Below are 26277 nucleotides of genomic sequence, written 5' to 3'. Positions count from 1 at the left end.
AGCATTTTGTTTAACTGGAGTATTATTACCCACATCAATGTCATGTCTGAGGACAGTGGTATGAGAAGGGGTATCAGAAGAAAGTAATGGATATTTCTTTAAAAGACTTATTAAATCACCCTGGGCTGGCTCTGACAAGTGCGCAAGTTTAGAATGGATATTTGCCAGTCATTCAGAGTTTGGTAACTGATCACAGGTAAAACAAGCCCTACCTAAACTGAGACCATCCACCTCAGGAGAATACTCAGATGGTGGCACGCTCATAGAGGCAGCAGCTACTGACGTGACAACAGTAAGTGAAGAGCCAACATCCATGGTAGCACGAGAGATATAAGGCTTGGGCATATTCACATGGCACACACGAGACTTTCATTTCCAGTCAGTGGTTTTCACAACATAGTCTGTATCACTCAATTTAGACTCAATAACATAAGGACCTGGGAACCTAGCCTGGAGAGCAGAGCCGGGTAATGGCAGTAAAACCAAATCCTTGTCACCCGCTTGAAATATATGCACCACAGCCTTTTTATCAAAACAAACCTTCATACAGGCCTGAGAGGATGCCAGAGAACTTTTGGCTAACTCAAAAACAATATGTAGGTGCTCACGAAAGGAACTAACATAATCTAGGACATTCCTAGTTGGGGGTTTCACCGGACTTGGAGACAAGCTCTTCCTGTAAAACCTTTAAAGGTCCACGAACAGAGTGCCCAAAGACTAACTTGGCAGGACTGAAACCAAGTGACTCATCACGGATAGTAAACAATAACGAGGAATCCCTTCATCCCAATCTTTTCCCTGACCTAAACAGTAGGTCCGAAGCATAGACATCAATGTCTGGTGGAAGCGTTCAAATGCACCCTGGGACTCAGGGTGATAAGCACTAGAAACCTGATGACGCACATTCAGTTGTGTCATAACTTTCCTGAACAGGGAAGACATAAAATTTGAACCCTGGTCTGACTGGATGTATTTTGGCAAACCAAAAGTGGTACAAAACTTGAGAAGACATGGGACTTTATGCTACACAGGGGTATAGCTTCAAGGCACCTAGTAGCAGCACACATCAAAGTTAGTAGGTATGAATGACCAGACTTGGTTCGAGGAAGCGCACCCACACAATCTATTAAAATTCTTTCAAAAGGTTCTCCCATAACAGGTACAGGTTGAAGTGGAGCAGGGGGAACGACCTGATTTGGCTTCCCTGCAACCTTACACACATGACAGGTGCGGCAATACCTGGCAACCTCTGACCACATAGCAAGCCAAAAAAAATGCCTTTAAACGGTCATATGTCTTCCTCACACCAAGGTGACCAGCGTGATAATGGTCATGGGCAATACTCAACACCTGGGTTCGGTATGGTTTTGGAAGCACAAATTGAAAAACTGACCTCGAATCATGCTCAGAGTTCGAGGGAGTTCACTTACGCATCAATACATCCCCATCAAAGAAATACACAGTACAACATTGAGGTAACTGTGCCCCATCTACAGCAGCAGCCATACAGTGAGAGAGCGAAACATTTGTTTTCTGGGCAGCCACAAGCTGTTCTCGCCCAACACCCCATTTACCACACTCTTCTTAAGATACTGAAGAAGTTTTAGATTCGGGAAGAACCCCAGGACTAGAACACAAATCTTGATTTTCAAACAAGGGATCATCACTACACATAAAAGAGTCTGAAATATCAACAGCACCTTTCATTTTGTGAGCTTGGGCACGTGTCACTACACAGGAACTGAAGACAGAGGGAAACTCACGCAAAAGCTCATCACTCTCATGCAACACGGGAGCGTCTGTTAAAACAGGTCAATGGAAAACCTTTCCACCAGCTAAATCATTACTGCAAATAAACAAAACTCCCTTAACTGGCAACTGAGGTCGAGCTGCAAGCCAGACACCACCTCAGAACGAAGATAAACCATACACTGTAAAAAAAATAATAATAATTTTGAGTTTAAGTTGTCCCCAAGTAAATATTTAGGTTGACACAACAAATAGGTTTTTTTTAGTTTTTCAGTCAACTTAACATGTTACGTTTTCACTGTCACTAGTTTGTGAGTTGAATTAACAAGTTTCTGTCACCTCAACTGAAAAGCATATGTTGAATCAATACAACAATGATGTTACATTCTGAACATTCATCACGAGATCTAACGTGAAGTGCGAAGCAGACAGAAGACGATAGATGTTGTAGGGCAAGATTGAAATCTTCCACCATTGTCAAATTTGATAAGTAAATATTTGTTCATATTGATTTCATCACTTGTAAAAACAACATGTACTATATAATAGTATATTGTTTATAATAGAAAACAATACAAGTATTGTTTACGTCGTTTCTACATGGAATTAAACCGCAGCTAACCCACACATAGTTTGGCTAATCTTATTATATTGTTGCTAGTCAGCGAACTAAAGCTAAATGTCTATAAAAGTAACGAAACAAAACTAGCTACGTAGTATTTCCTCTAGTCACTTAATACATGTTTAATATATCAACAATTTCTCTCCATGAGTTGCAAAAATCAGCGGGGAGGTTAGCCTGAGGAAGATATTCACAGGCGACATGATAAGCTATCCTCCAAGATATTGATACATATCACAATATGTAAATATGTGTGTGTGCACCGCATTCAGTGTTAATTTATCTATTTTATTTTATTTCTTTTTTAATGTGAATGCGAGAATACAGAGCAGGAAGTGTGTGCTGTTACAAGAGCAAAAACCGTGAGAGAGAACTTAATTAAGTGCTCGCGCACTGTGTAGTGAGGTGTCGTTCATGAACGAATCGTTCATTTTGAGCGAATCTTTAATATGATTCGGGATCAACGAGTTGTCTCAGAGAGTGATTTGTTCATTTTTGGACGCGTATGCGCAGCCACATCCCCACAGGTTCTGTACCGGAAACAGAACTGATTAGTTCACCTCTGGAGTCTTTGGTTCACTTCACAGCCCCACTGCCTTCAGAATATGGGGCAGTCACATGATGAATGAATGCCTCGAACCTGAAGACTTGAGACGTGAACTAATCAAATGTGACGTGACAAAAGAAGAACAACTCGGATCGGGAGGTGAGGTGAACTAACAGACTGCGTAGCCTAATGCTATGTAATTAAATAAAAATTTATGTTTATCATAATTCGGCCTTGGTTGCATTAGCCTATAGTTTATTTTTTATTCCAAATGTGATCAACGTTTGCATAAATCCTAGATGTGTTGAATTTAACATGTGACATTTTAATTTTATTCTGCTGAAATGAACGAAGTGACTCAAAAAAAAAAAAAGATTAGTTCATTTTGCTGAACGAGATTTAAAGATCCGAGTCATTAAAATGATCCGAACTTCCCATCACTAAACTGTCTGACTCGGGCACCCGCATGCTTTCTGTGTGGGCGCGTGCTCTGTGATGTGTGCTTGCGTTAACACAGGTGAGTGGTCAAGTAAACAAATTTACAGGCCAAGTCCTATCTTAAATGGATGAAAACAGTCGTATACTACAATGCATTGTCTATAATATCGTTAAAGTTAATAAAACAACAAAGGAAAAGATAACTCATCATTGCTCTGAGTTACTTTACTCCTGAATGCTTGTGTTAATATTTGTGACTATGCTTGCACTTAGATTTTAAGCAGTTTGTTTAAGTATGCAAGTCTTTAAACGTAATATATATATATATATAAACTTGTAATTTTCTGATGCGGTGTGCTGTCAGGGCTCTCATCTGTGTAGCATGGCAGTTTAATGTAGCCCCGGTCGGAGCGCCAGCTGCTGCTGTCACAACTATTAAAGAATACTTTATCATAATAAAGAAGCTATCATATGATTTTCGTATGTGCCGTCGTGAGTATTAAATGATCTGCACTTATATAGCCCTTTTATCCAAAGCGCTTTACACTGTGTCTCATTCACCCATTCACACACACACACACACACTTACACACCAGTGGTAGCAGAGCTGTCATGCAAGGCGCTAACTTGCCATCAGGAGCAACTTGGAGTTCAGAGTCTTGCCCAAGGACACTTTGGCATGTGGAGTCATGTGGGCCGGGAATCGAACCAACTCTATGATTAGTGGACAACCCGCTCTGCCACCTGATCCACAGCCAGGTCCTTGATCTTGCATGCGTTAAGGCAGGCTGAGTGAGTGCAGTCGTTTTGGTATAGCCCCCCCACCCCCCCTCACGGAGCCACGTTGCCACTCTGAGGCTGCTTAATTTTTGGCCAGTTTTTTTAACTTCAAAATAAAATGTATTTTTGTATGGAAACCCATCCCTCTTGCCTGTTCTAAGTGGAACGTATTTGTGTGTCTATATTTGGGTTATTTTAACCGTTTCCTCGGGGTGGCGTAGTTGTTGTAAAACGAGCCACATTGCTACACTCCCTCATTAGCTTTGCTTACAATATCAATATGTATATGAACCACTGGCCATGAAATATATCAAGAGATTTGGTGAGAATCTATTACTTTGGTCCTGCTCTTGCTTGTGTACACTGTTTATTACATTTTTGAATTACTTTTTTTTCTTTTCTTCATAGAATTATTTCAGGCACAGAAGTAACTTTGTCTTTTTTGTCATACCCAATATGAAACAAATATTAAACTTGCATTTTTTGTTCTTTTACCTAAAGTAAAATGTAACTTTATGGACTTGGCAGCAGTGCTGTAGTACTTTGGAATGGAACCTCATGACCTTTGACCCGCACTGTGAAAATTCAAATGCCTTTTTTTCAGTGTTGTTTAACATGTTTCTGTGTTATGTTTGTTTGATGTTCTGTAATGACTGAATGTCAGCGCAGAATTCACCAGACTTGTGTCGATGGACCTGAGCAAGTTCTTTTATGAGGGTCTTGACAAACACGCCTCAAAGCTGCTGTATTTGTACCGCTCAAGGCGCCATGCAGACATCGCAGAAAGGAGTGCCATACTGGAGAGCCTGGATTAAAATGTGAGTAGGTTTATTTCAAGTGTACTTGTTTTGTAAATACTGTGGTCATTTCCTTTCTTGCTATTTCTCTTGTCCTGCATAATTTGAATATAAAACATTTGTACTTTTGAGGCATCAAATAAACGGAAGAGAGTTGCAGTACAGTTGGGGCTGCCACTGTCCATGCGGGAGAATCCATCTCAGTTCTTAGAGATCTGTGAGGAAAGTAAGAAGGGATGTTGGAAGATATTCTGATAACAGAAGTCCATGTATTGATATTTCCAGATATTTTGATGGATTTTACCTTATTTTATTTTCATGACAGATGATAAATTTCAGGACGTTGTACTGTATTTTTTTTACCACCTTCTAATATTAATGCATTGTGTGATAACTAGTAAAGTTAAGATCGATTCACTCATGCTGTTCTTAAGTCGCTGCGCTTGTGAGGATGTATGTGTGAAAGCACATTTTAAAGTTTGTTGTTGTTTTTAATACAGCGCACAGATTCTGAAGAAGAGTCAATCAAGGGCGTGACTGTTGGAATCATTACAGTTGTGGATGACGTGATGGACCCTATTCCGTGTGACTGCAGTGATGTAGCTTTTGTAATCGAAAAGGTTGTCGTTCTACGCAATTTTGGTGATGTACCAAATGCATTTGTCAGCTTGATGGGGTTCAAATGTTCAAATGCAGCATCAACTGAGGAAAGTGAATGCAAACTGTCAGTGTTGTCGTTGTACCTGCACTAAAACCACACTGTTTGTGCGTTCCGTCGATTTTTGCATATTAAAATGGGACCAGCAGCAATGAGGTGACCAGATTCGCGACAGTAAAAACATTCACGGGACTCACTAGCACTTCTAGATGCGCTCACAGGAGCGTTGGAGCTGTAGCTGCGATCAGAAAGATCACCACGCGGAGGGGAGAATACAGTTTTGTGCATGAGCACAAACTCATCAGCCAAAACGGCAGCATCAGCGAGTGAAGAGACTTTTTGCTCATTCAAATAAACCACAAGTTTGTCAGAAATACAGGTCTTAAATTCTTCCAGCAGGATCAATTCTTTTAACTGATCTAAAGTAATGGCCTTATCTGCGGCGCACCGCTTATCAAAGAACGCAGACTTTTCACGCGCAAACTCAACATATGTTTGGCTGGTGGTTTTGGCATGCTTTCGAAATTTCTGCTGGTAAGCTTCAGGGACAAGTTCATATGCCCGTAACACATCTGATTTAACTGCCTCATACTCCAAGCTTTGTTCCAACGTTAGAGCAGAACTTCTTGAGCTTTTCCCTCAAACTTGCACTGTAGCAATAAAGACCAAATATTTCTAGGCCACTGCAGAGTGGCAGCAATGCGCTCAAACACAGGGAAATAGGTGTCCACCTCACTTCCCCTAAACACAGGAACTAAAGCAATGTGTTTACTAACATCAAAACCAGCAGGACTCTCAGACGAGGTGCCACGAGGCGCAAGCTCTAGCACAGGCGATGACTGAGGAACAGGTAGAGGAAGCGCAGGTGCAGGAGACGCAGGTGAACCGGGAGCTGGCCTATTTCACAGCGCCAACTCTAACTCCAGCGCCTTCAGCTTTATCTCCTTCTTGGTTTCCAGCTCCAGTGTGTGGAACTGTAGCTGAGCTTGATACTGCAGACGACAAGGTCAAGTTTCTTCAGTTGCAGCGCGAGCATGGGTTCCTCTAATGGAGAGTCTACTACCGCGGGATCTATGCGCGTCGGTTCCTCGGGCTTGGCCCCAGCCTCCGCTGCAGCCAAATCCTCGGAACCACTGACCGGTGATGCAACACCCGCCTCGGTAGGCTCAAGCATGACTCGCTGTTTTACAAGCTCCTCATACAGCAGCTTTTTGATGTCTCGCTTAGTGGCGCTCCGTGCAGCCGATACGCTGTAAAAGTCCGCAAGGAGCAACAGACCATCCTTACAGGCTTAAGTACACTTCCGGAAACGTGCAGCCAACCAATCCTAGCGCACAAGGCCGGAGAAGGCGTGGACAAGATGTGATCATCCACTAGCAAGCCGGAACGTGACGCATGCATGTGCCGGGCCTACAGAAGGGGGAGGAGACAAAAGAAACCCATCCCACCCCCGGCACAGACACACAAATGGCACATAGAGCAAATATAAATACATTGGAGAACGTAACACCTATATAAATGAGTCGTAGCAGCTAGAAACAGAAAGCCAATGCTAGTTTTCATGCTAGGATTAAGTGTTTTATGTGCTGTTATTTAACCTGGTGATGTCCTAATGAAATGCTTTATTTTTCACTGACTTGATAAACATTCTCAAGACTTAGGAAGTTACTATTTTGAATGTTTGGTTAGATGTAGGCTTTGATTAGAGATAGATATGAGTTATAAACTGTATTAAAACCTATTACGCTCCTACTTTTTCACGAAGTAGAACTGAAAATTTAGCAATGTACATCTCCATTTGACTTTTTGTTGTTGTAGTTGTTGTTATAAATGTAATTGACTTTTTCTTTCTTTTTCTTTTTTTTTACGTACCACTTTGGTCTTTTATACTGCATAGCAAAAACAAAACAGTCAACCAACAAATAAAGAAATAAATGATTAACATCTGGTAGAGAAAGGAGATGGGCTCAAGCCACCATTCCCTGAGTGTCACTTCATGGCGAACTCGCAACTACAGTTCCCAGAGTGCAGTGCGAACTACAAACATGGCCGACGAGGACTACACTTCCCAGACACGCACACATTTTCCGGAATTCTGATTGCGGACACCTGCACTCACTCACTAACACAGCATTTAAGAGGAAGTTCGTGCAGTACTAGCTCGTGAAGTAAACGCTCAGAATTCTCATCTCTGACGCTCACCAAGCCTTTGTACTCGTTTCTCGACCATGATTACCTGCCTTGCCCGTTGTTGACTGTTCGCCCGAACACCTGACCTTCTTCTGTCTTCCGTATTTGCCTTCAGCGTGACCCTCGCCTTCCTGTTTCAGCACCACCCGTGCTTGCTTCCTGACAAGGTACCGTAACGTAACACTGAGCCAGATTACTACTATAGTTTCACAATCACTTCTAGATGTAGACAAATTTTCCACCATTCACTCAATATGGAAGCTGTCTTGGAATTGTCTCTAGGGCTGGGCTTGCATCATTGAGGGGGAGGTTTGTATAATAAATAAAACAATAAAAAAGTAGTTATACTATTTATGGTACGGATTATGGAAACACTTTTCAATCAAACTCTTCTGAACAGTTGTACAGGCAAAAGACCTGTAATGAATATAACATCATTTACTGCAATAACTAATTAGAAATGACGTGTTTTTTTTTTATGTTTTCCTTTTTTTTTGCCCCGGTGCATTATGGGAGTTCCATTCCATCATATACGTGTCTGTTATAAATCCGTGTATCATTAGTTCTTCATGATTTCTTAATATTTGCATTATGGAAACTGCATCCTATTCTTTCACCTTACTTAAAGCCATCAATGATGCATTTATAAAGGGAAGCACAACACAACTACAGGACAATTAGGACAAGGAAAGTGAGAGAAATAGAATGATCATTTATGTATTCTTTAAAAAAAAAATACAACTGTGTTCAAGATCAAAGCAAAAAGACAGTAGAGGAAACATAAAGGAACAAAAATATTTCACATTTCCTGTTTAAATTCAGCAGTAAAATCACATGAACTGAAGACATTGTGACTTTTTGAAACCGGTCGTTACATTTTTGAGTCAAACGGAGCAGGTAGTGTTGAAGAAGCTGCCTCAAAAGATAATTTCTGTTCCTCGAAGAGTTAAAAAAAAAAAAACATTAAATCCTAAATGTATGCAAAATAATTATGCACATTTTATGTCTAATTACAGTGAACCTGACAGAGAGTGAAGCTCACAGAGGCAAAGTGTTCACGCTACAGCAAATTTCACCGGTTGACGCTAAACTCGCTCACTTAGGAGGTGCGTTTCTCTGTCCCGGGATATTCCTAGCACTGTGTGTGAAAGCTCCTGAGCTGTCCAGCATGGAGACGTGTGTATGTTGATGTGTACACAGTACCAATAGTCAGGATGTACTCTTGTGTCAGAGTTTCTCGTTCTCCTGAAAAACACACACAGGCGCGCACACACACACAGTGGAATTGTAAAGCAAAACATTGGAATATATATCTTAATCACATCTCATAGTCCTTTTATCAAGTCTGAATCAGTTTGACTGATTCATTTCGAGTTTATTCAGAGTCGAATCACTTTCTAGTGAGAATCAAATACTCATCTCAGTCTAGTTCGTTTGGAAGTGTGCGACTCTCACTAGAAAATTACTTGACTCCGAATCGTCTCGAAACGAATCAAACAATCAAACCGATTCGGACTGGACAAATGGACTAATAGAAGAGAAAGAGCAACAGGAAAGAGGACAGCCTTCCTGCTGAAAGCAAACCGGATCAGAACCTTACATTAGATTGTTTTCTATATTTTTATTTTAAATCAGTTGTGTTGTTTTTCTTCTTTCTGCACTGGATTGATGAAACAGCAATAATAAATACATTTATCTGTCCAGCTTCCTTCTCTTCGTCCCCCAGAATGACGTGTGGGTGACAGATTGACAGATTTAAATAAAAGATGTCTGGGCAAACTGTGACCTCCTCGAGTTAAAAGTGAGCATCCAAGGAAATTTACTGTGTTAACTGCACTACATTCTGCAGTCACACAGGACCAGAAGAAATATGTCCATCTACTGTACATGTTAACACACAAAACAAGCTTTTGAGTATTAGTTACCCTGTCTTACTGTACAAGGCACCTGCAAATAATGCCGGCGATGGACTGCTAATCTGTTGTGCTCTGCACACGTGGGTTCGAATCCCATCCTCGTCGCAAACTTGTCATTTTGCCTCCTCTTTCCAGCAATGTCTGGCTTTGTTGCAGTCTGTTTCACGCCTACAAACAGGAAGCTTTGTACAGGTCCCTGAGCTAGCACTAGAGAGGGTGGAGAAATGTGAAAAGCTAGCACTGTGGTTATGTGTTTTGCAATTTCTATGCTTTTTGGCCACAGCTGCTGTAAGGCTCTTGCGTCTCTGGAAGTCCGTCAACGCAGAACGCATTCCGTAGTCCAGACGACAGGGGCAAAGAACCTGCACCGAAACCTCTTTATTGCTCCACACACCGGGATGTAATTTCATATGCGTGAGCTATGTCAGCAAGAGGTTAAGGTAATGAACTGCCAATCTGCTGTGCACAGCCCATGTGGGTTTGGATCCTATTTTTCTTGTAAAGACTTTGCTTAAGCGCATTCTGTAAAGGAAGCGTGCATGGTGCAGACATTGTTGGCATCTGCATGAGCAGTTAGTCTGAAGGGGAAATTAGGGTCAGGTGTTTTCAATCAACGGGATGACAATCAGGTGTGAGTGAGCACCCTGTCTTATTTGTAGAACAGGGATCTATCAAAGTCTGATCTTCACAACACATGTTTGTGGAAGTGTATCATGGTATGAAAAAAAGGAAGTTTGTCTCAGAAAAAGAGTTGTTGATGCTCATCAGGCTGGAAAAGTTAAAAAAATATCTCTAAAGTGTTTGGACTCCACCAATCCACAGTCAGACAGATTGTGTTCAAATGAAGGAAATTCACGAGCATGGTTACCCTCCCCAGGCGTGGTCAGCCAACAAAGATCACTCCAAGAGCAAGACATGTAATTGTCCACGAGGTCACAACGGATCCCAGGGTAACTTCTAATCAACTAAAGGCCTCTCTGGCATTGGCAAATGTTAATGTTCATGAGTCCACCATAATGAGTACACTGAACAACAATGGTGTGCATGGCAGGATTGCAAGGAGAAAGCCACTGCTTTCCATAAAGAACATTGCTTCCTGCATGCAGTTTGCTAAAGATCACATGAACAAGACACAAGGCTACTCGAAAAAATGTTTTGTGGACAGGTGAGACCAAACTAGAACTTTTTGGTTTAAATGAGAAGGCTTATGTTTGGGGGAAGGAGAACACCGCATTCCAGCATAAGACCCGTATCCCATTTCTGAAAAATGGTGGTGGTAGCATTGCAGTTTGGGCCTGTTTCGCTGCATCTGGGCCAGGACGGCTTGCCATCATTGATGGAACAATGAATTCTGAATAATACCAGCAAATTCTAAAAGAAAATGTGAGGACATCTGTCCGTAAACTGAATCTCAAGAGAAAGTGGGCCGCGCAGCAAGACAACAACCCTACGCACACAAGTCATTCTACCAAAGAATGGTTAAAGAAGAATAAAGTCACTGTTTTGGAATGGCCAAGTCAAGGTCCTGACGTCAATCCAATAGAAATGCTGTGGAAGGACCTGAAGCAAGCAGCTCATGTGAGGAAACCCACCCCCATCCTAGAGATGAAACTGTACTGTAATGAGGGATGGGCTAAAATTCCTCCAAGCTGACATGCAGGACTGATCAACAGTTACTGGAAATGTTTGTTTGCAGTTGTTGCTGCACACCGAGGTCACACCAGATACTGAAAGCAAAGGTTCACATACTTTTGCCACTCACAGGTATGCAATATTGGATCATTTTCATCGATAAATAAATGACCATGTGTAATATTTTTGTCTGGTTTCTTTAATTAGGTTCTCTTTATCTACTCTTAATACTTGTGTGAAAATCTTATGATGTTTTAGGTCCTGGTAATGAAGATGTATAGAAAGTTCTAAAGGGTTCACAAACTTTCAAGCACCACCATAAGTGGGATGTCAGGTCATAGCAGAAGAGCTCTTCCGCAAACACTACCGATGTGACCGTGGACCATGGGGTCTTAAGCCTAGACGAATCACGTCCAAAAGACCACGCCTTAGCTCTGTCTTCAGCTGGAAATGGTTAGATGTCCCCGGCAGAGCTGGTTAAGTGAAAGGCACTTGAGTCTCACAACAGTCCATTTGTCACGCCCATGCCAGATTTCTTGTTTGCCAGCTTGGGGTAGTGTGGCTGAGTGGTCCAAGGTGCTGGATTTAGGTTCCAGTCTCTTCAGGGGTGTGGGTTCAAATCCCACTGCTGCCAGGGTAGTTAGCTGAAAGTAGTTCTGCTTAACTTTCCCAGAGCAGAAAGTAGTTATCCTTAACTCCAGTTAATTCTCAGTAGTAGTCCTTATCACTACGGATGCAATATATTTTTAATAATATATCTTTGCCACATGTTGATTCCATGGCGCCGTTCCGAAGCTTGGTGTTGTTTTTTCTTTTTTTTTTTGAAGATCTATATTTTGAATTGCCTCCACTACCTCGTAAACCAGTTAATACTTTATCGGCTTTATTTTTTCGGCTTTCATCTCTTTTTGTTTATTTCTTTTTCCCCCAGACAGCGATTAACATTCATCATTTTACCTGAGAAAAAAAGCGCTCTTAGGCGGTAGGTAAAGTGAACTGTACACTTACATTTACATTTATTCATTTAGCAGATGCTTTTAACCAAAGCGACTTATAAATAACAAAATTGCTTATTTACTCAAAAGAAACATCGGTATATTATGAATATCATTTGAATGGTTTAAACTATATATGTAGGGTCAATTCAGGAATATCATTATACGTTTGTATGCCGAGTGACATTTCTATTGTCTACTGTTTGTTCAGTAGTCAAACACACTTAAAATAAAGTCTTTTGGTAACAAGTGAGCAGATCACACAATTATGTTAGATTAAGTTAGAATATATTAGAGTAGATGTGTATCTTTTCAATAGTTGTATAATTAAATTTTGGGTCATTGATCTTTTACTCTAATATGAAACCTGTCAAGTTATTTTAAAAGAATCAGTTACCATAATTTTACTTTACAAAACATAATGCATAACTAAGTAAATTCTTCTTATATATTTATTTATGCTAATTGTTCATATCTATGGGTACTATTCAGGTCATCAGCATGAAGAAAAAAAAATCCCTGGGAGAATCAACGTGTCCTTCAGGAGAGGCCCATCAGGTGATTTACTTCGGGGCTCATCTGAAGAGGCAAGAAGCATTAAAGACAATCCTTCTTTGCAAGAGAAGTCAACACCTCAAAGAGAAGATGTGGTCAGGAACAATACAGCCTCCCGCTCCGTTCAATCCACCTGCTAGTGGTGTCCCTGAAGACGTACCTCTGACGCAGGCAGCAGTTGAGAAGACACCAAAAAAACAAATTAGATCCTGTTTAGCTTGTGGTCAGCCAAATTCTCGTTACTTGGGTGATGGCTCCTCTGTGCATTTCTTTTAGCAGGCTGGTGATGTTAAATACTTCTACTGCTCCAGGAAAGTCTTTGAGGCATACTCTGCAGAGGGCCTTCTGGTCATCTGTGCAGGTTCTGCCACCAGCCACTAAAACAAGGACCCAATAGCCCTCATATCCACACTGGTTTCCCTGGAGCGGCAGGCAAATACATTTACTGTCCTTCTAAAGTGCTCTCCCTGTATCAGGCACAGGGAATGAATGCAGAGACGGCATGGGCAGAGTTTCAGCAGTCCTCATTCTATGAGGCTGAGAGGGAGAGGTGGATTGTTGAAAAGAGAAAATAACTTTGTTGTGAAACACAGTATTTAAGGTCTGTGCATGGCATGTCTGATTGCAAGCCAAGCACAAGGTTGGATTTTGGTAAACAGTTACAAATCCTGTGTAATACTGTTGTCCATGAATCTCATTCTACGTCTTCTGTGTTTTCTCTCTCTCTCTCTCTCTCTCTCTCTCTCTCTCTCTCTCTCTCTCTCTCTCTCTCTCTCTCTCTCTCTCTCTCTCTACCATTGTGGAATTGTGTATAGACAACATTGTATTTAAAAAAAAAACAAAACAAAATTGTCCTGTGTATTTGTAAATGTTTTATCTAGTTTGTATTTGTAAATGTTTTAAAATCTTAGTCCTTATTTGGAATACATTTTCAATAACTTACTGTAACACACTCTGCATATATTATTTAGATAGTTATTTTAATTTTGACAAACTGTTAATTTCACATTCTTCTTTAACAGTTAATTTTACACACTGAAAGAGTATCGGAATAGTAAATGTTGACAAATGTCGCTTTGAAAAAATTACATAGATACAATATGTAACAGATAAAATAATATAAATATTTGAACGGATGTTTTTACGTTAGGTTCGTCCGTCCCTCCTCCTGGATTTTCCTCGCTTTCTATTGGCTAGTCAGCGCTCTATACCTACGTGTGACTGGCCCCCGCATGGCAGGTGAGAATTCTACCACTGAACCACCAATGCTTATCTTAAAAATCCATGGACTTCGCAGAGTGTGATTTAAAGCTGAGTATTGTGCTGCTTCAGCAATTTGGTTTAAAATTCTAAAGGAGAATCTCTTCCATATTTCAGCAGCATGGAGTTTGTCCATTACCCTAGTTTTGGGTGGAATTGATGAGGCTTGTGAAGTGCTTTGGGTGAAGCAACACAAGCAACACAAACGTCTCCAAAACTCAGTTGTGCATTGGCCTGGAACCTAACCCGGACTTCACAGAGGGCGCTTTCCAGGTAAGTATTGTGCTGAATTGATAAGGCTTGTAGAGTTCTTTGGGTGAAGGCTCAATATTTAAAACTCAGTCGTGAGTCGGCCGGGAATCGAACCCCGGCTTCACGCGTGGTCGATCAGAATTTGACCACTGAACCACCAATGCTTATCTTAAAGGATTAAGGACAATGCAGCGTGTGCTTTTCATTAAGTATTGTTCTGATTAAACAGTTTGGTTTCAAAATAGAAAAGGAGCATCCTAAGTCTCTTGTATATTTCAGCAGCATGGAGTTGGTCTAGTTTGGGCAGAAATGATAAGGCTTGTAATGTTCTTTTGGTGAAGGCTTAACTTTCAGAAGTCACGTCTGCATTGGCCGGGAATCGAACCCGGGCCTCCCGCGTGGCAGGCGAGAATTCTACCACTGAACCACCAATGCTTCAGCAATTTGGTTTCAGATTTGAAAAGGAGAATCCTAAGTCTCTTCCTTATTTCAGCAGCAGTCACACACTATATTTCCAGATACTGTATAATATTATAATATCTCCTCTCTGCTCAACACGCATGTAATACAGTCTACATACCGTAGAGCAGTGTTTTTCAACCACTGTGCCGTGGCACACTAGTGTGTTGTGAGAGATCGTCAGGCGTGGCTTGAGAAATTGTCCAATTTCACTTAGTCTTAAAATTCTTTTTTATTAAAATTTATTCATTATTATCTAATCATCATCATCATTATCATTATTATTTTATCATTATTAAATAATAAGCCATTGTTGAGTGTCTGTGCTGTAATACAGTGACTGCCAGAGTAATGTAATGTTCGTCCGGGTGGACACACGGATGCAAGGCCGAAATGAGATAAAATAAATGGATTCCATTTAAAGGTGCACCTCTGGCAACAACATGTGCAAAGTGCCAACCTTGAGATGTTCCCACTCACAGAGGAGTGGCAAGATCACCCTGCTGCACTGTGCGAGGTAATAGGTAAACATCTGTAAACTCTTGAGAAGTTGTCATTTTATTTCTCTTCAGCCTCCATTGAATGCCTTGACTGCTGTTGGAAAGGACATGACTTTACAGGAGCAGGAGGAACTAACTGAACTGAAACAAGATCGTGGTGTAAAGCTAAGATTTGCTGAACTTCCTTTGGACAGTTTTTGGTTGACTGCTGCCAAGGAATTCCCCATTCCGGCCAACAAAGTTTTGACATTGCTCCCATTTTCCACAACATATGTGTGTGAGCTGAGCTTTTCAAGCCTAACTGCTATAAAAACTAAAAACTAAAAACAGAGAGAGACTGAAAGCTGCTGAAGAGCTTCGTGTATGCCTTTCTTCAATTCCTGCCAGGATATCGGCTTTATGTTCATCTAAGCAGGCCCAGGTTTCACACTGAGTGAGTATAAATAAATTGAGAAACTATATTGTAATTATATATACTGTATTAGGCTACAGAGTCTCAAGATTTTTCCAATGTAAAAAATGTGCCATGGCTCAAAAAAGATTGAAAAACACTGCATTAAACTACACAATTTAAGAAGCTACACTTACTTCTGCTTCCATTGTAACACTTTTCAGTTTTGGAGCAACAATAACAGTAACAACAACAACAACAACAACAAAAATGTGTTGGAACAAAATGAATCTTATTTTCCATTCCAGGTTGCAGGTATTCGCGGGTGCAATGCAAAACTGTTCCACACACAGATAACTCTTTTGAATGGTTAAATGACTAAAATCAGAAAGCGCCACCAGCATATCTGACAAAGATGACTCATGAACCAATTCTTTAATCACTAGCTGAAAACGACGTATTGAATTTACACAAACGTCAAATAACAAATACAACATTCTACTTTCTCATGAATATGGTATAGTGCATTGCTTAATCAGCAGTTTTTCTTAGAAAGACAAGATATTTAAATTGAATGAATTTAATGAAACCACACATCAAGCTGTCTTTTCTAACAGAACATTAAATTTAGCATTAGCTCCCAGTTCCAGAAAGTTCTAGCCAGACATTCAGGGGGAAAGAATCAGAACAAAATGTAAAATAAAAAAGTAGTGAAAGATGAAAGTGAAGGAATAAACAAGGGGTTTGTGTCTTAGTTGTTGAGTAATTAAAAACTAAAAAAAAAGCTGTGAGATTCAGCGTTTGTCACAACGATGCCAAACGCTCTGCGTCTCCCGACTATTTCTTTGGGATTGTTCCCAAACTGAGAAATCAAGGTTCTTCAGTCATGCTTCCCCCACAATCAAGCTTTGGAGTTGACTCCATATTCACAATGACAATAGAGTCGACTCCAAAGCTTGATTCCTTTGAATCGACTCTATTCTCATTACCTGGTATCTACGAATTGACACCAGGTATTAGGAATCGCCCTGTTAATCATGATAATGATCCTATGTACTTAATATTGCGGGTTGTTCCCCTAACCTTTAATTCGAGATTTGTGCTGAATCGATTCTTGGAACAGACTCATTCAGTGTTGCAATCGATTTCAGAATATTAGCAAGGGTTTGAATCGTTATCATTTCCCTTGCTTCCATTTGTAGGAAGCTGCCTTAATCACGATGTACCCAGGCTACGCAGGCAGGACCGAGCTCCGGGACAACCTGGAGGCCCGCTTCAGATCCGTCTCCATGATTGTGCCCGACCACGCCGTCATCGCAGAGGTGTGCTCGGGTGCCGTCATTCATTACATTATGTAATGAACGCAATAATGGATGTATTCTGGGGTGTTACAGAACTGTTTCGCGTTGTCTTTTTTGCTGTAGGTGGACTTGTGAGCTGAGGGCTTCAAGTCCAGTGAGACTCTGGCGAAGAAGATGATTCAGCTGTATAAGCTGTGCAGCAAGCAGCTTTCCCGGCAGGACCACTACGACTTCAGCATGAGAGTCATCAACTCTGTTATCGTCATGGCCGGGTATGTCCGTCTACGAACAGGGTGAACATATTAGATTAGATTAGATTCATCCGTTGTTTTTTCTAAATTGTTAATTAAAACTATCTATAAATGTAACAGATGTCTTGCTGGAATAAATCGCGCGCGCGTGTGTGTGTGTGTGTGTGTGTGTGTGTGTGTGTTTTTTCCAGGTCGCTGATGCGAGAGAACCCACACCTGAGTGAGAACGTGGTGTTGATTAGAGCGCTACGATACTCCAACCTGCCCAAGTTACTCAAGGATGACGCAGAACTTAAAATAAAATAAACTGATAAATAGTAAAGAACGCCAAAGCTTACATATGGAGTATCAAAGGTCATTATCACAGGATCACTGGAATCAGGCACTAGGAGGAAATTCCAGGACAAATTAGGAAATACAATTAACTGACATTTGCAAATTCTTTGCAACTAAAAAGCTGTAATCATATACTAATATAACTTTTTTTAAAGCATTTAAAGTATATAACATTAGCACCTTGTAATGTTATACCAGATGAAAGTAAAGAATCCTGGAACATCTGAACATCCATAATCTGAAAATCTTGAACCTAGTGTCAATCGAGTCAATCCAATCCTTCTTGTGTGCGTTTAACGGTATTCTGTCGGACCTCTTTCCTGGTGTGGGCGTCCCCGAGCATGACTACGGCGTGCTTCAGTCGAACATCGAGGCAGCTCTATGCGCCCGCTCCCTGCAGCCCGTCTCCAGCATGACCGCCAATGTGATCCAGCTGTACGAGACCATGCTGGTGCACCAGGGCGTCTTGCTGGTGGGCCCTACAAGAGGCAGTTAGACCACGGCGTACCGTGCCCTCGCTGACGCACTGCGCACCCTCCACGAGATAGAGGGCTGCGAGGTGAATCCCTTCTATAAGCCCATCCAGACCGACGTGCTCAACCCGCAGTCAGTGAGCATGGACGAGCTGTATGGTGAAGACGACCCTCTCACACTGGAGTGGAGTGCCATCAAACTGTCCCTCTGCAGTGACATCGCCGACACGCACAAGTGGGTGGTGAGTGACGTACCTGTGGATGTGCCTGTGGATTGAGAAAATTACCCCCGTGTTGGACATCAACAAGACGCTCTGTCTGGCTAACGGTGAAAGGATCAAGCTCACACCTTCTACACACGTTATTCGAGGTGTTACCCATCAGACACAGGTAGCATCGGTCCTAAAAACCATCACAAACAAGCACAAGCATGTCATTTCCAAGAAGATTTTTTTTTTTTTTACGTTAAACGCATTCCTGATGGAAAGGTCACACACAAACGTATCTTTAAGACTTCACTCTTTCACACGCCTATAACGAGCGATAAACGCATTCGAAGCATGTTATAAAGCCTCCGTAATGCATTACGCATAGTATTTAAATAAATGTTATTATAATAACATGCACTACACTACATTATGAATTCTTAACGTATTGTTAACACGTCTTTACTGTGAGTGGGATGATGACCAGACGCAGGCAGGCTCCCGGGTACTCATATCCGTAGACGTACTGATACAGAGCCATTCTGGCCACGCACTTATCCAGATCCACGTCCCAGTATTAGCACAGCTGCTTCTGCCACTCAAAGTTACTGCTCGAGTCCACCTACGTGAACACATACACAAAGACATGTGATATATACACAATCTCATTGTATACGAATTGGGCATTCTCGCTGACGATATAGCGTGGATAGTTTATAATGAGTGTGTTCATACTGTATAAACCTGGGAACTGATCTGCATATGCACTGCTGTCAGAGCTGCAGTTATTTTTAAAAGATTTATTAACACCTTCTGACCAATCAGATCTGACCACACCCATGATTCCCTTCGCTCTGAAGAGAAGGTTTTAGCCGTCTGTACCCTTTCATTGACGAGCTCCGTGACGATGTCTCTGGCGTGGACATCCACGGTAATGAGAGCTGTGATGATGCTCTGATGTATTTTGGGTAAGTTACCCTGAAGCAGAGTAGCCAACACATTCAGCCTCTGTATAAACACACACACACACACACACACACACACACACAGAGTAATACCCGTACATTACCACATATTACACCATTCACCATTATGTCATGTAATCAGAGAAGGAAATCTGAACTACAGTTCCCAGCAGCCACTGCATCACAGTCACATGACCACCTGCACCTGGATCACATTCCTGGTAAGCACTTGTGTATTTAGCCACAGTTTTCACTGCACTCTTTGTCTCACGTTTGTCTTTCTTTACCTTTGTCCCTGGTGCTGTGTTTTTCTCTTTGGTTTATGTTTAGTCTTTGCCACAGTGATTTGCCTCAATGTCAGTGTCTTTTGTATTTTGTTTAGTTCTTTGTTAAACTTGAAAAATCTGCACTTGCATCCGTCTCAACCTCCATATCGTGACACAAAAATATAAATATAATATAATATTATATATAAAATGTGTGTGGGGGTATATATTAATAGAGAGAAAGGCATTTCTTCTCAGGGGGGAGGGGAGTAATCAATAGGAAGAAGGATCTGAGAGGGAACATGGACAAAATTAATGGAACTTTTTCCTGGTTCGGCCCTAAATTTGAGCCAGATTAAATTTCGTCTGTACAAGTTGGACAATAGGGATGGGGAACATAGATTCAGTACCCTTAAGCCCAATTAGAACTTCTATTCCAACCATTAAAACCATTTTTTATCTTGAAATCTAGGGGTTTACCCAAACAATAAACTCTAATCACCTAATTTTTAACCAATAAAAACTCCTTTTTCCAATGTTGAAACTTAGGGGCCAACCCTAACCCTGAATTTAACCATCAGAAACAAATAATATGTTCTCTAAACTGATCCTCCAACCCCCAATAGTTAACCTCACCTAAAACGTCTTACATTTGGGCCGATTTTTTAAAAAGTCTTTCTTTATTTATTCATTTTCATATGGTTCATTTACATGTGATTCATTTACATATGATTCATTTTCATGAGATTCATATTCAAGTGATATATTTTCATGTGATTCATTTACATGTGATTCATTTTCATGAGTCATGAAAATTAATTTTTTTTAAAGTGGCAGAATTCATTTTTAACACAATATATAGATTAAAAAATATATATAATTTCTTTTCCATTTTTTTTATACAACTGATATTTTCTCATAGAATGTTAAATACATATAGAGAAATATATACAGAATGAAGGACAAGGTTTTGTGCCTGTGCCACCTCCCACACCAAGTGGGAGGTGTTGGGTTGGGTTGGGTTGAGTGTTGGGTTGAGTGTTGGGTTGAGTCATCCCCTAACCTAACCCTGCCTGAGCCTTTTTATTAAAGGTGTTTAATTTAGTTTGATGTGGTTTAGTTTGTTAGAATGTGAATTTATCCGTTATATGTAGGCTAGCTAACTGCGTAGTTAACTAACGTTAGTCAGCTGACAAGAAAAATATCAGACTTTTTCCTCATCCCCTGCCTGTCCAAACCCTGCCTCCTCTACATCAGATACCGACGATGTTGAGACCAACTCGACCAGTGAAAGTTCCCAAGTGACATTTGAGTCATCCCAGCCCGTTTCAATCGGTGTGCAATCTTTTATAGATGATGACAGCCAAGCGCAGCGAGTTGAGTCTTCTCCCGTCCCTGCGGCTCTCATCCCGACAAGACAGTTTAAATCAGCTTGGCTACATGAGTTCGCCTGGTTACGTTATGACAAAGGGAAAATGTACTGCACCTTTTGTGCTAAAGCAGGACAAGATATTGCTGGTAAAACAGAGTTCATTACCAGTTCGAGTCATTTTAAAAAAGAAACCGTAAAGAAGCATGGAGACAGTACAAAACATGAGAACGCCAGGGATTGTGTCATTGTTAGGTCTGCCCCTCGTGCCACCCCAATCGTGAAAGCAGTGCAACGTGCTAGTGATAAAGTCACTGAAAAAGAGATGAGGGAATTGAAAATAAAATTCAATGCAGCCTACATGACTCTGAGCCTGAATAAGCAGGAATTGAATAAAAAAGTGAAAAAAAGAAACAAATGACTGCACATTTAAGTATTTACGGTAATATAATTCAAGATGGGGGCAGCACTGCCACTGTTGGGCCCTTGAGCAAGCCCCTTAACCCTCTCTACTCCAGGGGCGCTGTATCATGGCTGACCCTGTGCTCTGACCCCAACTTCCTAACAACCTGGGATATGCAAAGAAAAGAATTTCACTGTGCTGTAATGTATATGTGATCAATAAAGACTCATTATTATTATTATTATATGACGTACTGAACATTGCACATATTGCACACTGTGTCTACTACTTTTATCTACTATCCACAGTCCAAAGGCTGTGGAGCTAGAAGGCTACGTGTGCGAATGACAAAAGATTTTAAAAATAAAATAAAAAATGTATCAATACATGAAATTAGATTACACAATGTAGTTGAGGTTTACATGAATAAGCAGAAATGTAATCATGCTTATCTTTCCTATAGCACAAATGAAAAGCCCTCTCTAGATGAGCAGATTTGTCAAATGAAATGTTTTCCTTCTTATCCACTGCTACAGTAAACTAAAGAGTAGATATTCAAATTACACTGCTAAATATGACTAGCGTTAGCTACGTGTAGTAGTGCAAAATAGTCCATCAAATGTATTAGCAGGTGTAGCCTATACACGAGTCCACTATTGGTCATATCACTATTGAGAACATGCCCCAAATTCATTGCTTTAGTAGAACTTAATTGTAAGTGAAATGATAAATTGTAATGTCCTTAGTATTTGTGCAGTCTACAGGTCCTCTAACACTCTGTTAAATGAATAAATGTAAATGTACTATGAGAGAGATAAAAGTAGTAGACACAGAGTGTTTATTTTTTGTCTATATTGCTCATTTCATTCAGTGCTTTAACGTCTATAAATCCTGCAGAGATGTTATGTATGAGATTTGTAATGTAAATCACTGGATTTTACTTACTATTGTTATACAACTTAAAGGCAGTCATTTTTCCTGGTTTAAAAGACTGCATTCTACTGCAGACAATCTAAAGGGAGAAACGTAATTTTAAAAATGATTGTCAACTTAACAACTTGTGTTCATAATTATGGTAATTTAGTAAATAACACTTAAATTCCTTTTAAATAATGTGAAAATAAAGTGTGTTTGTGTGTGTCATATTTTTGTTTGGATGTCTGTGTGTAATACACATGGCCATTCCATGTATAGTAACATTTGTGTCAGGAATGGATGGGATCCCGATTTAACATAACTATATATATTTTTATGACCTACCACAGAGTGTTAGAAAGAACATGTGTGCAACGTGTGTGGGGTGGAAAACACATGGCCGTACCATGTATGGTAACGTTTCTGTCACCAATGAATGTGATCCAGATTTAACATAACTATAAATATTTTTATGATCATGACCTTTGATCTAGATATAGAGAGTTAGAATGTGTATCTTTTTGACCTTTGACCTATACCTGTCAAAACTAAGGGTACATTATATACAAACTATTTCTCTCTCAGGAGGACTCGGGCCCAGAGAGCAGCACAGGAGCTGGTAGAGAAAAACAGTTTACAGATGATGATGAGGGGGAGGAAGAGGTCACCCTAGATCAGCCGACTACCTTTATGTTTTCCAAACAGCCACAACATAGTGTTGTGATGCAGGAGAACCAGACCACAGCGCAGGAGCTACAGGAGGAGAACCCCTCACAGACATGGAGGAGGATGTGGTCGAACAGCCAGGATAATTTTACACCATAGAACAGTTAACCTGGTTCTTGGAGCAGATTTTAGGACAAGATGATGTCGTACTAACAAACTACTTTCCGGATAGAAAAAAATTCATAAAATCTGTGGAGCACACAACAACAGGTGAGAATCTGGGCGTGCTGTCACCAACGAGATGCTTCAGATTGGGGATATGGGCATCAGAGGCAGGGTTTAAGGAGGTGAATGAAGCAGGATCAGGTAACCCACCTACTTCAAACTTTTCAGAACAACCTGAAGAACTGTACACCAAAGAACAGTTAAACTGTTTTCTAGACTTAACAAAAGGAAATCGTAACGTCTTGTTAACTAACTACTTCTCGGGCAGGGAAAAAAAATAATTCAATCTGCACAACAAGCAATAAAAACTGAAAACCTGGGCGTGCTGTCACCACGGAGACGGTTCAGACTGAGAAAATGGACATCAGCCGCAAGAAAAGCTATAATATGAATAGCACTGTGGACATTTGCACACTATATGACTACAATGGACTTGTAGTAGAACTGAAAGGGTTGGGGTTTTCTGGGTTGAGGGTGGGGGTGGGGGTGGGGGGGTCTGAGGGGGTTCTTCTCTCTTCTTCTTTTTTAAAAAATGAAAATAATTATTTTAAAAATGTAGATATGTAGATATACCAAAACTGAATACATTAAAGGTGTCTTAAAGTAAAAAAAAGTCTCTCTCGCTCTGTCTCTCTCTCTTGCTATCTCTCTCTCTCTCACTCTCTCTGTCTCTCTCTCTCTCAGGATTGTGGGTAGTGGGAGGAGTCGAGAGTTTTGCGGCACACTTTTGAGAGTTTGTTACTTTTAATCAATTTCTTAGTTCTTTTTTAAGATTCATGTAAAAAAAAAAAAAAAAAAAAAAGATTAATCTTAGACATAAAACTTCTTTGAGCGCCGACTTCGGTCGGAAAACTTTGACAAATGGGGTGAAGGGGAGATTTCTCACGCTTGACTCTGAGACATGGATTTAAATGTACACCTGATGACTCCGTATCTGTGGAAGATGTGCTGGTTGCAGTCAGTGAACAGGTCGGTGGTCAAATATCCAGTCAGCTTGTAGGATGAATAAAGCTGTTGTTGTTTTTCTCGCTGAGGTTCAGATGGTAGATGACCTGGTTAAATGCGGACTCGCGATTAATGACACGAGCTGATTCCACTCGGTCTGAAAAATCCGGATATCAAGCACGTTGTGTCGTTTCGGCGATTTACGAACATGATTCTGAATCAACAACAGGATCCGCTCAATCTGGCTGTAAAGCTGATTAATGAAGGCAAACATTACACAATCTTTTTTAGTTCGGATCATATGCTGTGTTTTTGTGCGGAGAACTAGGACATGTCAGACCGTCTAATCTTCAAACAACCGAGCGACATGCCAGACAAAATAATAATAATAATAATAATAATAATAATAATAATAATAATAATAAAAAACTTCATTTTATAAAGCGCCTTTAAAGCAGCTTCTCAAAGCGCTGTACATAAAATCACAGTCCACAGAAAAATAAAACAAATAAAGGTTAATAAGAATAAAAATAACAACATTAATACTAATAAAAATAATTATTAAACAATTGAAAAAGACATCAGCAGTCGATTGCAAGTTTAAAAAAGTGTGTCTTGAGAAGAGCTTTAAAAATGCCAAAAGTCTGGGCTTCCCTGAGTTCAGGAGGAAGAGAGTTCCAAAGTGAAGGAGCATAGAGAGAACCATCTCGTTCCAGATGTTAAAACAGCACCTAAAGGGAATCCTGATGCAGGAGATGTAGAAAATCATGATTACAACGAGGAGCGGGTAAGTCAGGCAAGTAGTGGAGAAACATTGACTCAGACAGTAAATGAACATGATAAACCATCAGAAAAAGAACAGACAGAAATAGAAAGTAATAAAGGAGATGGTGAAAGTGAAGCAGCTGTAGATATTTGTACTCAGATGTCCACCATGAGTTCAGAGTATGCTTACTCTGAAAATGACTCAGATGTTGATCTAGAGAGCATAGAGAGTTTTTCTGATATGGATGATGCTGAAGGAACAGAGTCTCTCAGCGCTAGACTGTACACATTAAAGCAAATTAATGACTTTCTAGATGAGACTAAAGGAGCTCGGAAACCACAAATTGAGACTTTTTTCCCTGATTTAAAGCGCTTTTTGGTGTCGTGTAAAATGGCGATGAATAAAGCAACTGACGAAGAGCTTAGCATTCAGAAGCTTTATCACTTCAGGAAAATAATAACAAAGGTAAAAGTCATGATTAACCGTAAGGCGAAGAAGGTTTGAATATGTTGTAATGAAGAGAGGAGATAATGAGACCTGTGTTGCGATGTCATTCGTCATTTATTCAATAGTCAGCATCATGGCATCCTTAAACTTATTATCTTTGAACATTAATGGATGTCGTGGTGCTGAAAAATTATTCGCTTTGTTCGATTTTTTTAGTTGGAAAAAAGCAAGTGTAGTTTTTCTGCAAGAAACACACACACATATATGGACAATGAGGTGCAATGGCTCAGTGAGCCATGATTCAAACGTGAGTGCCGGAGTAGAAGTTCTTATTTCATCGGATTTACAAATTCAAGACAGTAGAGCTGAAGAAATTATACCTGGCAGAATGCAAATTATAGAATTTACGCTTTGAGTTACCGCAATCTCTTATTAATATTTATGCTCGGAATGATGGGGCAGAAAGAGCTTCTTTTTTTAAAAAAGTAAAAGACGTTATTTCAAAAGTTTCGCAGAATAGAATAATAATTTTAGCTGGTGATTTTAATTGTACATTTGATTACACTATGGATCGGAATCATGTTGAACCTCATCCAAATTCGTCTGAGACTCTCAAAACCGTTGTTCAGTTTCATAGTCTTGTAGATGTATGGAGAGAAGCTTTCCCTGGCAGTAAACAATATACATGGGTGAAAATGAATTCTAATACAGTTTCCGGTGCACGACTCGATAGATTTTATGTTCAGATGAACGACAGAGGAAGATTTTCCAATAGTGATATTTCGCCAACACCATTTTCGGATCACCACTATATTGCAGTAACTATGACCATAACGCAGAGTAACACATATTATAAGATTTGGCTTTTAATAATAGATTATTGCAAGATAAAGTTTTCGTACAATTAGTTGCTCAGTTTTGGGGAGAGTGGAGAGAGAGAAAATCACAGTATAATACTTTAAGCCAGTGGTGGGATATTGGAAATGTACAGATCCGGCTCTT

General features: G+C 40.3%; 1 long non-coding RNA gene and 2 other non-coding genes across 3 annotated transcripts; 2 read left to right on the top strand and 1 right to left on the bottom strand.

Annotated features, from left to right (window-relative positions):
- Positions 1–11881: 11881 nt before the first annotated feature.
- On the top strand, positions 11882–11963 carry trnal-uag (transfer RNA leucine (anticodon UAG)). Its single transcript has one exon. It is a non-coding gene; the product is annotated as a tRNA-Leu (tRNA).
- Positions 11964–14755: 2792 nt separating this feature from the next.
- On the bottom strand, positions 14756–14826 carry trnag-gcc (transfer RNA glycine (anticodon GCC)). The gene has a single exon. It is a non-coding gene; the product is annotated as a tRNA-Gly (tRNA).
- A 671-nt stretch (positions 14827–15497) lies between these two features.
- On the top strand, positions 15498–20777 carry LOC128634199 (uncharacterized). The gene is made up of 3 exons (XR_008397487.1): positions 15498–15783; positions 16944–17063; positions 17166–20777. It is a non-coding gene; the product is annotated as an uncharacterized LOC128634199 (long non-coding RNA).
- The last annotated feature ends 5500 nt before the right edge of the window (positions 20778–26277 follow it).

This window comes from Ictalurus punctatus, chromosome 12 (genome assembly GCF_001660625.3).
Source record: "Ictalurus punctatus breed USDA103 chromosome 12, Coco_2.0, whole genome shotgun sequence".
Lineage (NCBI taxonomy): Eukaryota > Metazoa > Chordata > Actinopteri > Siluriformes > Ictaluridae > Ictalurus > Ictalurus punctatus.
Note: the sequence above shows the minus strand (reverse complement) of the source record. Positions and strands in the feature narration are given on the sequence as shown.